This window comes from Myotis yumanensis, unplaced genomic scaffold, assembly GCF_028538775.1.
Source record: "Myotis yumanensis isolate MYYU_CA2020_CCGP unplaced genomic scaffold, mMyoYum1.0.hap1 SCAF_11, whole genome shotgun sequence".
Classification (NCBI taxonomy): Eukaryota; Metazoa; Chordata; class Mammalia; order Chiroptera; family Vespertilionidae; genus Myotis; species Myotis yumanensis.
The window spans coordinates 51,846,350-51,858,518 of record NW_027223762.1 but is presented as its reverse complement, the minus strand read 5'-3'; the positions used below and the strand labels follow the sequence as shown (position 1 = coordinate 51,858,518).

Below are 12,169 nucleotides of genomic sequence, written 5' to 3'. Positions count from 1 at the left end.
TGTGTATTTCAAATCAGTGAACCATCGTTTACTGAGAACAGTTTATGTCTATGACACAGTGTTCCATGCTGTGGGAGTACATGAAGACTTCCAATAGATTGCCCCCCAGTGTCTGTCTTTGACTGTATTTTATGAAAACAAACATTACACATATTACCCCTTGACAATTCTTTTCATACATCTTTTAAATAGCCTGAATTTGTTCCTGTGCCTCAAATCCCCTAGCATTATTGTCAGTTGGATATTGACTACCTTATGCGTAACTCAAGTTCAATATGCTCCAAGTTTAAATAATTGTTTCTCATCTCCAAATTGATGTCCTAGAATCCATTTGAAACCTCTTCTTTAAAAATTCTAAAACCTCTCAGTATCAAAATATGTACTGGTATGTCAGAAGTTTTTCAGAGAAATAGAGGTATTATATAGAGATATTACTTTACCATAAGGAATAGGCTCATGCAATTATAGAGACTGATAAGTCCAAAGAGCTAAAGACCAAGGAGAGCCAATAGTCTCAGTTCCAGTCTGAAAGCTGGCAGGCTTAAGATCCAAGAAGAACCTGTTTCTATTTGAGTCTAAGGGCCCAGCTCAAACAGTCAGGCTCAAGGAATTCCCTCATAGCCTTTTTATTCTACTCATGTCTTCAGTTGATTGTCTGAGGCCCACCCACATTAGGGAAGGCAATCTGCTTTATTCAGTCTATCAAGTCAAACATTAATCTCATTCAAAAACATCCTCACAGACTCACCCAGAATACGCTTGATCAAATGTCTGGGCACCCCCATAGTTCAGTCAAGTTTACACTAAAAATTAACTATTATGAGGATCACATATCATTTATTGCTAGTGAAAGTTGGTCATTTTGATCTGCACATTAAGTGGCCCATGATCCCCAAAGCTAATACCATCTCATTATCTAAAGCATTTATTAGAGAAATTCAGAAAGACAGAGGTCTAAAACAATGGAAAGGAATATCTAGTGTGTGGCTAACATCCACGCTGTGGGTCTAGGATACTGACTTTTGCTAATGGAGAGTTAAGAATCTTTTTCTTTAGCTGTTTCCAAACCTGTGTAATGTACATTATATCATCAATGTACCTTGAAAGAGAAGATTTTGTAAAACAGGAGAACATTTTCCAAAGTCTCTTGACATCATCTGAATCTTTGAGTCTTACATAATTTTAGGGTGAAATCTCCCTTCTATATTCATTTCTGAATTGAATACATAGCAGTCTCTAGACTGCCTTGACCTCAGCGCGATCCCGAGCCCCTGCCCGGCCCAGCTCAGGATCCGGTCCTGCCATCTGCAACCGGGGGCAGACAGGGCAGACACCGCGGGATTGGGCTTGCCATCTGCCACCAGGGGAGCGGGCCTAAGCCAGCAGGTGGTTATCTCCTGAGGGGTCCCAGACTGTGCAGAAGGCAAGCACTGCCAATCACCTCCCCAAGCCCTCGCCGCCCACCGGAGACCCAGGGCCCACTCTCGTGTGCAACCCGGGGGCAGGCGGGGGCTGGGGTGAAGGCAAGCGGTACTGATCACCTTGCCCAAGCCTTCACCACCCACCGGAAACACAGGGTCCACTCCCGTGTGCGATCTGGGGCAGGCGGGGGCTGGGGCAAAGGCAAGCGGTGCCAAGCACCTCGATGGAGCACTCCCCACCCACAGGAGACACGGGGCCCATCCACTCTGTGGGTCTAGAATACTGACTATACAATATAGAGGTATTGTATAGAGATATTACTTTACCATAAGGAATAGGCTTGTGCAATTATAGAAGCTGATAAGTCCCCGCCCACCCCGCCCACCCCCAGACTTTTTTTTTTTTTTACTTAATGTAGTAGTGATTAATGTGCTGGTAGTCAACACCACCAGTCCTTTAACTCTAAAGGAAATTCCAGCAGAGATCTTTTGTCAACATAGACTATAAATATTACTTATATGCTTATATTACTTACAAGTTGTTAAATTTTTATATTCCTACACCAACAACATAAACGGTAAACAATTAAGTAACATATTGCCATTTCCAGAGAATGTTTGCATTTTATGTGAGTTCTCAAAATTTAGCCCATTGTTTTCTCAAAGCATGCTCCTAAGGGCACAAAATGATTCTTTGTAACATGATTTCCTAGTCAAAATGTTTGAAAAATACTGCAGACTGTATGTCCTCTTGGAGAATCAAAAAACATGTGTGCCTGGCCCATGTGGCTCAGTTGATTGAGCGTCGTCCTATGAATCAGGAGGTCATAGTCTGATTCCCAGTCAGGACACATGCTCAGGTTGTGGGATCCATCCCCAGGAAGGGCCATGCAGGAGGCAGCCATTCAATGTTTCTATTTTTCCCTTTCCCTTCCTCTTTCTGAAATCAATAAAAACATATTTTAAAAACCACAACAAAAACATGTGTGCATTCTAAGTGCTCTGAGAAGGCCTGCAATAAAGAAGTTAATTAGTGTTTCCCAAACTTTATTGCATACTGAGGCTTTTTCATTTATGCTTCTTAATGTTGATTCCACCCAAACATCATAATTAATATTCATTAAGCTTTTACTATATGTTAGATACCATCTGAAGTGTTTTATATAATTTCTAATTTTACTCTCATAACCATCTGAGGCATGTACTGTTGTTATCACCATTTTATTGATGAGGTGATTGAAGCTCAGAGATGTTCTGTACCTTGCCCAAGGTCCACCAGAGTAAGAGTTAGAAGACCAGGGTTTGAGCCTGTATTCATTTTATTTTGTTGCAGTAATGAATGACCACAAACTTAATGGTTTGCAATAACACAAGTTCATTATCTTACAGTTCTGTAGATTAGAAGTCCAACACAGGGCTAAGATCTCACTGAGCTAAGATTCAGGTGTAGGCAGGACTGCATTCCTACATTCTTGAGGGAGGAGATGTTTCCAGTTCATTTGGGCGTTGTTAGAATCCAGATTCATACATTTGTAGGACTGAAGTCTCCATTTCCTTGCTGGCTTTCAACTGGAGGCCTTCCTTCCTTACTCTACGCCTCTCTCCTGTCTTAGCACATTGCTCCCCACATGACCAACACCAAAGCATAACATTTTTCTCATGTTGCCATCTTTCTTGTCCACCTTTCTGTCTTCCTCTCTCACTTAACATGAGATATACTCTTAGTAAGTGTTTAAGTCTACAATACAGTGGTGTTGACTATAGGCATGATACTATTAGCAGATTTCTAGAACATATTCATCTTGTGTAACTGGAATCCCTCCCCCCAACCCCCAGGCCCTGGCAACCACTATCCCACTCTCTGCTTCTATGCAATTGACTCTTTTAGATATTCCATCTGAGTAGAATAATATAGTTTGTGTTCTGTGATTGACTTATTTCATTTTGAACAACGACCTTAAAGTTGATCCATGTCGTTATATATTGCAGGATTTCTATCTTTTTAAAGACAATGATATTCTATTATATGTGAACTCACATGATTCAATTGGGGTCACCCAGATAATCCAAAATGATCTCCGCATTTCACAATCCTTGACTTTGATCACATCTGCAATGTCCCCTTTGCCATACAAAATAAACTTATCACAGATTCCAGTGACTACCACAGAGTTCTTTAGGGGGCCAGTTATTCTGCCATCCACAGCGTCCGCTGGCTTGACTTCAAGGCCATGTGGTGATCCACCGTGATCTTCTGTTGTTTTAAGAACATCCTGTACAACATAGAACGTTGCGAAATACTTTTCTAGTTCAAAACAGCAACACGAGCAGTAAACGTGTTCACCTGGGGCACGTCTGGGGAACAGCTATTCGGGTTTTCAGGTGTCAACACACAAAAGTGGCTGCAAAATGCTCATCTGGGGGGAGCAAATACATCAAGCGCAGCACGATTCAAGAAGCTCCCAACCAACTTATTTCCCAGGCCTTTAGAAAATCAGTGAGAAAGAGAAAGTGTACCCTTAAATGTGATTTCTCTGGCTATATCCCCCTAATAAAGCGCCCTGCAACTCTATGAAAGCCCATTTTGTTTACAGATGATTTGTTTCTAAAACTCACTGCAGTGATTTAAACCAAGGGAAGCAAATTTGCTTCATGTGTTTCCTTTATGATTCTAGCTTTGGTTTTAACATGTCCGCCTTTAGGAAAGCCACACACTTGAACATTAATACAGGGATGTTTTTCTCTCCCACACTCAGCGTTGCTTTGGGGATAGTTTTTGAAATGGCAAGTAGCATATAGCTGAACACTTACGATGGCCTGGCTACAAAACACAGTCCTCTCCAGATGTTCAGTATGTGTTCCGTTATGTGAGAAACTCATCTACTGGGTGCCCTAGTGTATATTCAGCATTTCCACCCAGTGTTCGTTTTAATCTGAGGAAAAATAGTGGTTAGAGTAGTTATCAACGTGGGGCAGAGTGGCTTTTTTTTCTCTAGAATTCATAGTTTTGTTTTCTAAAATCAATCCGTTTCTATCAAATAACTATTTACAATATCATAGCACGGTATTGGTCACTGTGAGTGAAGCCACCCTTGGTTAAACCTCCCTCATCACTCTAGAATGGTTCCTCTTGACTGTATTCCAGTCGTAGCTTAGTCCAATATTTGTTTTGCAAATATTTTCTCTTAGTCGGTGGCTTCCTTTTTATTTTATTAGGAGTTCCTTTTTCAGAGAAAAAGTTTTAAAATTTTATAAAAGAATTTAAATAGCAGGCCGACTATTTTGAACTTGTTACTATGTGGACATATTTTGAGCACTTCTAATAAGATTTCTCTTCAGCCTTCTCCTGCATTCTTGCATTTTAGCTGCTTATAACATTTCTGTGAAATAGACACCATCTCATTTTAGAAAAGAGGAAACTGATGTCCTAGAGATCCAGTGGGTTGTATGTATACTAGTATATTGCCTTTTCCTTGGCTTTCATTGTTACTTTGCAAAATCAATATCCTATATAATAAAAAGGCTAATGTGCAAATAGACCAAACTGTGGAACAATCAGAACAACTGAACAACCAAACAACCGGGCACTATGACATGTGCTGACCACCAGGGAGTGTGTGCAGAACTTGGTGGGCATTGTTCGCAGCGGGATGGTGGAGCAGGTGAGTGGGGGGCACCAGACCAAGGCAGGGCACCAGTCGCTGTCATCAGGGCGAGCCTCGGGTGGTTACTGAAAATTCTTTGCTCCCACGAGCCACGTCATGCCCTGCTGCTGGTGCTGGCCCCACTCACACCCACATCTAGTGCTGGAGCCATCATTCACACCCACTGCCGGTGCCCAGTGCTGGTCCTGATTACTTGGCACTATCAGCAGGTGCGAGGGGCAGCTGCCATCCCTGATAACCCTTGAGGGCTTCTCCACCTGCCCCTGCTCCTGAGGGGCAAGCGGGGGTAGCAGCTGCTGCTCACACCCACTGACAGTGCTGGCCCTGCTCGCACCCACTGCTGGCACCAACAGCAATCATTTCGCGCTGTCAGCGGGTGTGAGCGAGGCCGGCTCCATCAGTGCCATCAGTGCTTGGGAGCAGCGGCAGCAGGAGCAGAGCTGCTGGCAGACCGGGGACCAAGGGCTGAGGAGGGAGGGGCCAGGTGGGGGCTTGGAGGATGGGCCGAGACCCGCCCCTATGCCTACTGCAGCCTCACAGCTCACCGTTCCTTTCAAGGTTCACAAATTCATGCACTGGGCCCCTAGTGTTATTGTATTTTGCCATTAATTTATTAAAGGGATATGACTATATTTATGGGAGAGGGAGTCATTTTAGGGCTTCATGAATGATTTTGTAGTTAGCTCCCTCTACTTCTGAAAAATAATTCAGTCATAATCACAAGAAACCATTCCATGTAAAATCAATGAAGTTTCCTTTGGAATATTTCAGTTTTTTTATAAAGACTCAGGGAATGGTGATGTGAGTAGTATGTAATTACATGCACCTTGCTTATAATTTTCTTTAAAGCAATTTTCTTGCTGTGTAATCTTTAGTTACCTTATGAACTGCTAGTCTCTTTGACTACCTTGCATTTCCCAAATTTTGCGATTGACATTCAAAAGGCACTACAATTATATTCACTTATAGCAGAATAGTCACATAACAGTAGAATCTTCCACAATTTGGCCAAAATAGTTAAGATGTTTTCACACATTGTATTTATATTCTGACATTTATATTTTATTTCTGAGATAAATATGGTCTGCTATGCTTATTATTCAGCTTCATTCCTCCTCTTACTGACTGTGGTCCTCCAATACTTTGCCAATATTGATAGCTTAAAACCAACCTAATCTATCAGTAACTGTGTATAATGAGGTTTACCTGTCCAGTACACATCCTGGATTGATTAAGCTGGCTGTATCAATAGCTCCCTCAATGACTAAGTATCGAGTGCTTATCTGTGACTGGTTTCATTAGTCACTCAGTAAGAATCTAAAAAAAAAAAAAGGGAAAGAAAAGAAAAAACTTAAAAGAGAAAAAAGGCTCAGATTTATTATCCAAGCTCTGATAGGAATACTTGTAAGTAGCATCACTGGTTACCACTCTCTCTGCACAAAGGACAATATAATTCTGTGAATTTCCTTTCTAAAATATGATGCTAGAGGACAAGTTGTAATGTGTGGTACATTTGAAATTATGGACATAATAATGAGTTGTTCTGTCAAAAGGTATTCTAATATCTAAACCAGCATAATAAACTATTTTCCTGAATTGGTTATATGTTCATAGGCCTATGTCTACATTACCATTGACCTAACCCTGCACTAGCAGAAGGCAAAAAACCAGGAAAAATTTACACATCCCATCTCTTGTTAAAAATAGTATCTAGGTAAACTTTTACTCATTTCAAAATGAACAAATAGAAATACCAGCATGGAAGCTATGGAAAACAGATTGCAAATGAAGAGAAAGAGATTTCTATCACAGATGACTAAGAGGGAGAACACAGTTATAAAGTCAATTTATTTCCTTAACCAAAAAAAAAAAAAAAAAAAAAAAAATTCAGGCCATTATTATAAAATCTCCAGAGGATAGGAATCATGGCCAACTCCTTTTCATGGAGTTAGTTCCTTTGTATTCTTTTAATCTCAGTTTACAAGTCATTTCCTCAAGGGGTAGGGAGAGGGACTTTTCTGACCTCTATGTAAATTAAGTTAGCCCCTTTATTGTTGCTTTCACAATTTATTCACTTCCATTACAGTACAAATTATAATTTTAAATTATGTATTGACTTGTTCTTTTAATTCACTGGCTCCTGAAACAGAACATAACTCCATAAAGGCAGTTACAGTATAACAACCAACAAATATTTTACCATGAGTAAATGATAAAATTTATTGAATACTTTGACTAAAAAACAAGACACAGGAAGTTATGGGATACCTGGTTGACCAAGGAAAAAAACAACAGCCATCAAAAAAGTTAAAATAGAATTTTGTTCCAGAAAGACCAAGTGATTTAGGCTTTAAAGATACACTTTTTAAATTTTTCTGTTTTGTTTTTCAAATTGAGAAATGATGCTGTATGGTTTATTCCAGAACAAAAAATATCATAGGAAATATACCAGTTGATGGAACATTGTGATTAACAGTATAGACTGTGATCCTAGAAGGACCAGATTTGGTTATTTGAATCTACCATTATCAGGGGTAAAACAATATGTAAATACTTAGTGACTATAAAATTTATTTATCTGTAAAGTGGACACAAAATAAATTCTACTAAATAGAATTGCTTTTGAGGATTGATCATGAAACTTTATATAAATTAAACATTATAGAATAAGAAGAACACAGTTAGTAAATATATAAAATTTATCACAGTATAGGACAAATAATAAAACATTTATCATACATGAGCTATTAGTATCATTTTTTTTATGTTGAGTGAATAAACTCAACACAAAAATGCAACATAGCATGCATACCATCATTGTACAAATATCTTTAAGAAATGACCAACTGGACTTACCAGTACCGTGAGTAAAGAAGAATGCAAGATGGACTAATAAGCCAATCTATTAGCTCATTATTATATTCTATAAGAAAAATATAGCCGAAACCGGTTTGGCTCAGTGGATAGAGCGTCGGCCTGCAGACTGAAAGGTCCCGGGTTCAATTCCGGTCAAGGGCATGTACTTTGGTTGCGGGCACATCCCCAGTAGGAGATGTGCAGGAGGCAGCTGATCGATGTTTCTCTCTCATCAATGTTTCTAACTCTCTATCTCTCTCCCTTCCTCTCTGTAAAAAATCAATAAAATATATTTAAAAATATATATATATATATAATATAGTAGGATGCTTAATATGTACTAAAAATAAAATGTCAACAGTCATCATTGTTTAAAACTTTATGAAAGTGAGAAATATTGGGAAACTTTCTGATCATTTAAAGAATATATTCGACTTTAAAAATTGTACTCATTCATTCAATTATTCATTTATACAACACATACTTATTGAGTACCAATTATGCTAGTCAATATGGGCATTGTGATCAACAGAATATCCCCCCAAAAATGTTTATGTCCTAATTCCTTGAACCTATGCATATGTTACTTTATATCTAGAAGGAATATTAAAGTTGCAGGTGGAATTAAGGTTGTTAATCAACTAATTTAAGATAGGGAGATTATCTTGGATTGACTAGATTTATTCTAATCACAAGGGTCCTCAAAAGTAAATAATTGAGGCCAAATAAAAGGTCAGAGTGAGAAGGCATCAACCCACTTAGAAGCTGGAAAAGGCAAAGAAATCAATTTCCCTTAGAGCCCCCAGTAAGTAACAGAACCCTTGCCGGTACTTTGATTTTAGCTCAGTGTGACCCTTGTCAGACACTAGACCTACAGAATTGTAAGATAATAAATCTGTGTTGTTTTATGCACTAAATGTGATAATTTGTTACACAACAATAAAATACTAATACAGGTATGACAATATATGAAAAGAAGCATGAGTCCTGACCTAATAGAACTTATTGTCTGGTAAGAGAAGCAGTAACTGCGTGAAGTGCTATGAAAAAATATAGGCTTTGAGATGTTTATTTATATTTAAAAAACAATTATGCTTTAAGGTTAGTATAAAATGTGCAAATCATCATAGTTATGGTTAATTCTGAATAGCTCTAAATTGTCCATATGAAGTTTATTATACATGATTTTGGATATATTGGCCGGAACAGTAATTCTTAGACAAACTAAAGCATGATAACCAATAAAACATAAAAAAAGAAAAGCAAAATTCTTATGCAGAGTGGTTGGATATCAAATGTGTCTTCTTTTTAGAAAACAATCAAATAACTAACAATGACTAGAATTTGGGATGCAGAGCATGCTAAAATGTTTCTGCTTTTCTTCAGCATTTGCTGTTTTGTTTTTCATATCAAGCTTTTAAAACTTCATTTTCAGTAGTGAGGTGCAAGATATAGTAACATTAAATTTAAGATAAAATAAGTGCTCCATGAATTTTAATACTTTTAAAAGTCATTCTAGACATTCTAATCAATGTAATGTGACAAAATGAGAGCTGTAATCATTATAAAGTTTAAGATAAAAAAGAATTTTTTTATTTTTATTTTTTTTATGTTAAAAACATTTACAGATTATATTATATACCTAGAAACTCCAAGAAAATAAACTGAAAACCACTACAATTACTGGTAAAATTATTACATATAAAATGAAACAATAGCTTTCTCTTAGAAGTTATATCTTAAAAGAAAAAATTCATTAACAAACAAACCATAAGGTTCCAAGGAAGACCCTAACCAGTTAAGATATAAGATCTAAATAAAGAGGAAAGATTAAACAAACAAACAAAACACACACACACAAAAGCATGGAAAATGCCCTGTGGACTAACTAAGAACATTTAAGTTAAAGAGCTATGCCAGCGTGTTAGGGTAGGAAGAAGACTTGGGGAGGAATCCGAGGGAGGCATAGCTTTTATAAGAATTTAATAGGGTTTGAGAGAAATCTTAGAAGCCAATGGGAAATGAGAGTGTTCAACAAATTACTTTGGAATAAAAACATTGGGTGCTCATTGCACATGCTTTTCCCCCCTTTCTTTTTAAAGAGAGATAGGTAGAGGGTGTGAGAGAGAAACAAAGAGAAACATCTATTGGCAGCCTCCTGCAGGAACCTTGTTAGAGGATCAAGCCCACAACTGGGCATATGCACTGACCAGAAATCCCACTGGCAACCTTTTGGTTCACAGGACAATGCCCAACCAACTAAGCCACACTGGCCAGGGCTAGATACATTTTTTTGAAAATTAATTATCAGCATATAGCAAAAGGCCTACATATTTATATAATTTAATTAATATTCTCACTTTTTGGACTCTATCTTAATGAAATAATCATAGGTTCTGACAGGGAAGATTTTTGTATTATGATTTTAACTCCAGAATTTAGTACAATGAAGGCACTTAATACATACTTTTAAATAAAAAATAACCACTTTTTATTTATTTTTTAAATATATTTTTATTGTTTTCAGAGAGGAAGGGAGAGGGAGAGAGATAGAAACATCAATGATGAGAGAGAATCATTGATTGGCTGCCTCTTGCATGCCCCTACTGGGGATGGAGCCCGCAGCCCAGGCATGTGCCCTTGACCAGAATCAAACCTGCCATCCTTCAGTCCATAGGCCTACGCTCTATCCACTGAGCCATGCCGGCTAGGGCTAACCACTTTTAAAATGGAAAAAATAAAATGAGCCTAAATATCCAGTAGATACAATTTACATATAAGTATATAAATAGTTATATACAGTCATACAAATTATGTGCAGTAAGGTCAATGTGGTAGCCAGTTCCAAGATGGTCTCAGTGACTACTGCCTTCTGGTGTTCGTGCATTTGTGTAACGTACTCCCCTTGAGTATGGGTTGGCATTAGTGACTTGTTTCTAATGAATCACAGGGTGGAAGTGATGGTATATGACCAGAAGACTAGGTCATAAAAGGCAGTATAATCAATCAATCAATCAACCAATCTCTCTTGCTCTCTTTCTCTCTCTCCCCCGCTCCCCTTTCACGCCTGCAGGGAGAAGCGATGTGTGGGAGCAGCTCTATGGAGAAGCCCATGAGCCTCTCCAGTCAATAACCAGCTGAGTGAGCTTCAAGTGAATCCTTTGGGCCAAGTCAATTCTCCTGCAGCTGCACAACCCTGGTCACAGCTTGACTGCAACCTCCAGAGGCACCCTGGGCCGGAACCTCCCAGCAAGGCCCGCCCGAATTCCTGACTGTCAGAAACTCTGTGACATAATAGATAACCTGTCTCAAGTTCTAGAGTAAATTGTTATGCAACAACAGATACCTAATATAGTAAGTTCCAAGATGAAATATTAAGCAATTGTTAAAGTCATGTTCTCAAAGACTATTTAATGGCACAACTGCTTTCACATGAGATAGCATCAAGGGTAATAAAAATATGAAAAAAAAACATGAAGTAGAATTTTATGAACAATATAATTTTAACTTAAATTCATCTTTATAAATCTTAAAAGAAAATATACCCCAAAATTGACAGTAATACTGCATATGATATGGTAATTTCACATTTAATTTTTCTGCATTTTCCTATTTTCCCCTGAATGTTCCGTAATGAGCTTATATTCCTTTTATAGTCAGAAACCATAAAGGAATCATTAAATGTTGCCTATAAATTTGTACAAATGTATTTCCATGAAATCCATTCAATAAAGGAATAAAACATTGTCACATCCAAAGGGAAATAAATAAAATAGTAAGTTATAATATTCATTGCATATCTCCTTCCTTATTGTTGGTCATAGTTAGGAATCATGTCTTCTGTATAGTCCGATCATACCTTTCTTTTACCATTGAGGATGTTTCTTTTAAGCTAACAATTCCTATAATAGTGGGTGTAAAATATTTTGATCTTCATAATTTTTCTCACTCATGTTCCTCTCTTTGAATTTCCTTTGCCCTTGTGAATAAGTTGGCTTGGAGACTGGGTCCATCTCTGCTTCCCTCCCAAGGTCCAGCAAACTCTTAAGAGGAGGAATATGGGGACAAGTCTCTACACACCTGTAATGGGGCCTTAGGCAATGAGAAACAGCCTCTAGTACTTGATAGAACATAATCTTGGCTCACACAAATGTGTTTGTTCATTCACTCATTTATTTATTCAACAGATTTTTACTAAGTATTTACTGTGTACCACCAACTGAGTCT

At 38.0% G+C, this 12,169-nt stretch overlaps 1 long non-coding RNA gene across 1 annotated transcript in view; it reads left to right on the top strand.

Moving 5' to 3' along the window:
* Positions 1 to 11,048, top strand: part of LOC139019483 (uncharacterized) — a 99,653-nt gene extending 88,605 nt beyond the window's left edge. Inside the window, exon 3 of the long non-coding RNA XR_011473112.1 lies at positions 11,016 to 11,048. This is a non-coding gene — a long non-coding RNA (uncharacterized lncRNA). The remainder of the gene's footprint in view (positions 1 to 11,015) is intronic.
* Positions 11,049 to 12,169: the final 1,121 nt, after the last annotated feature.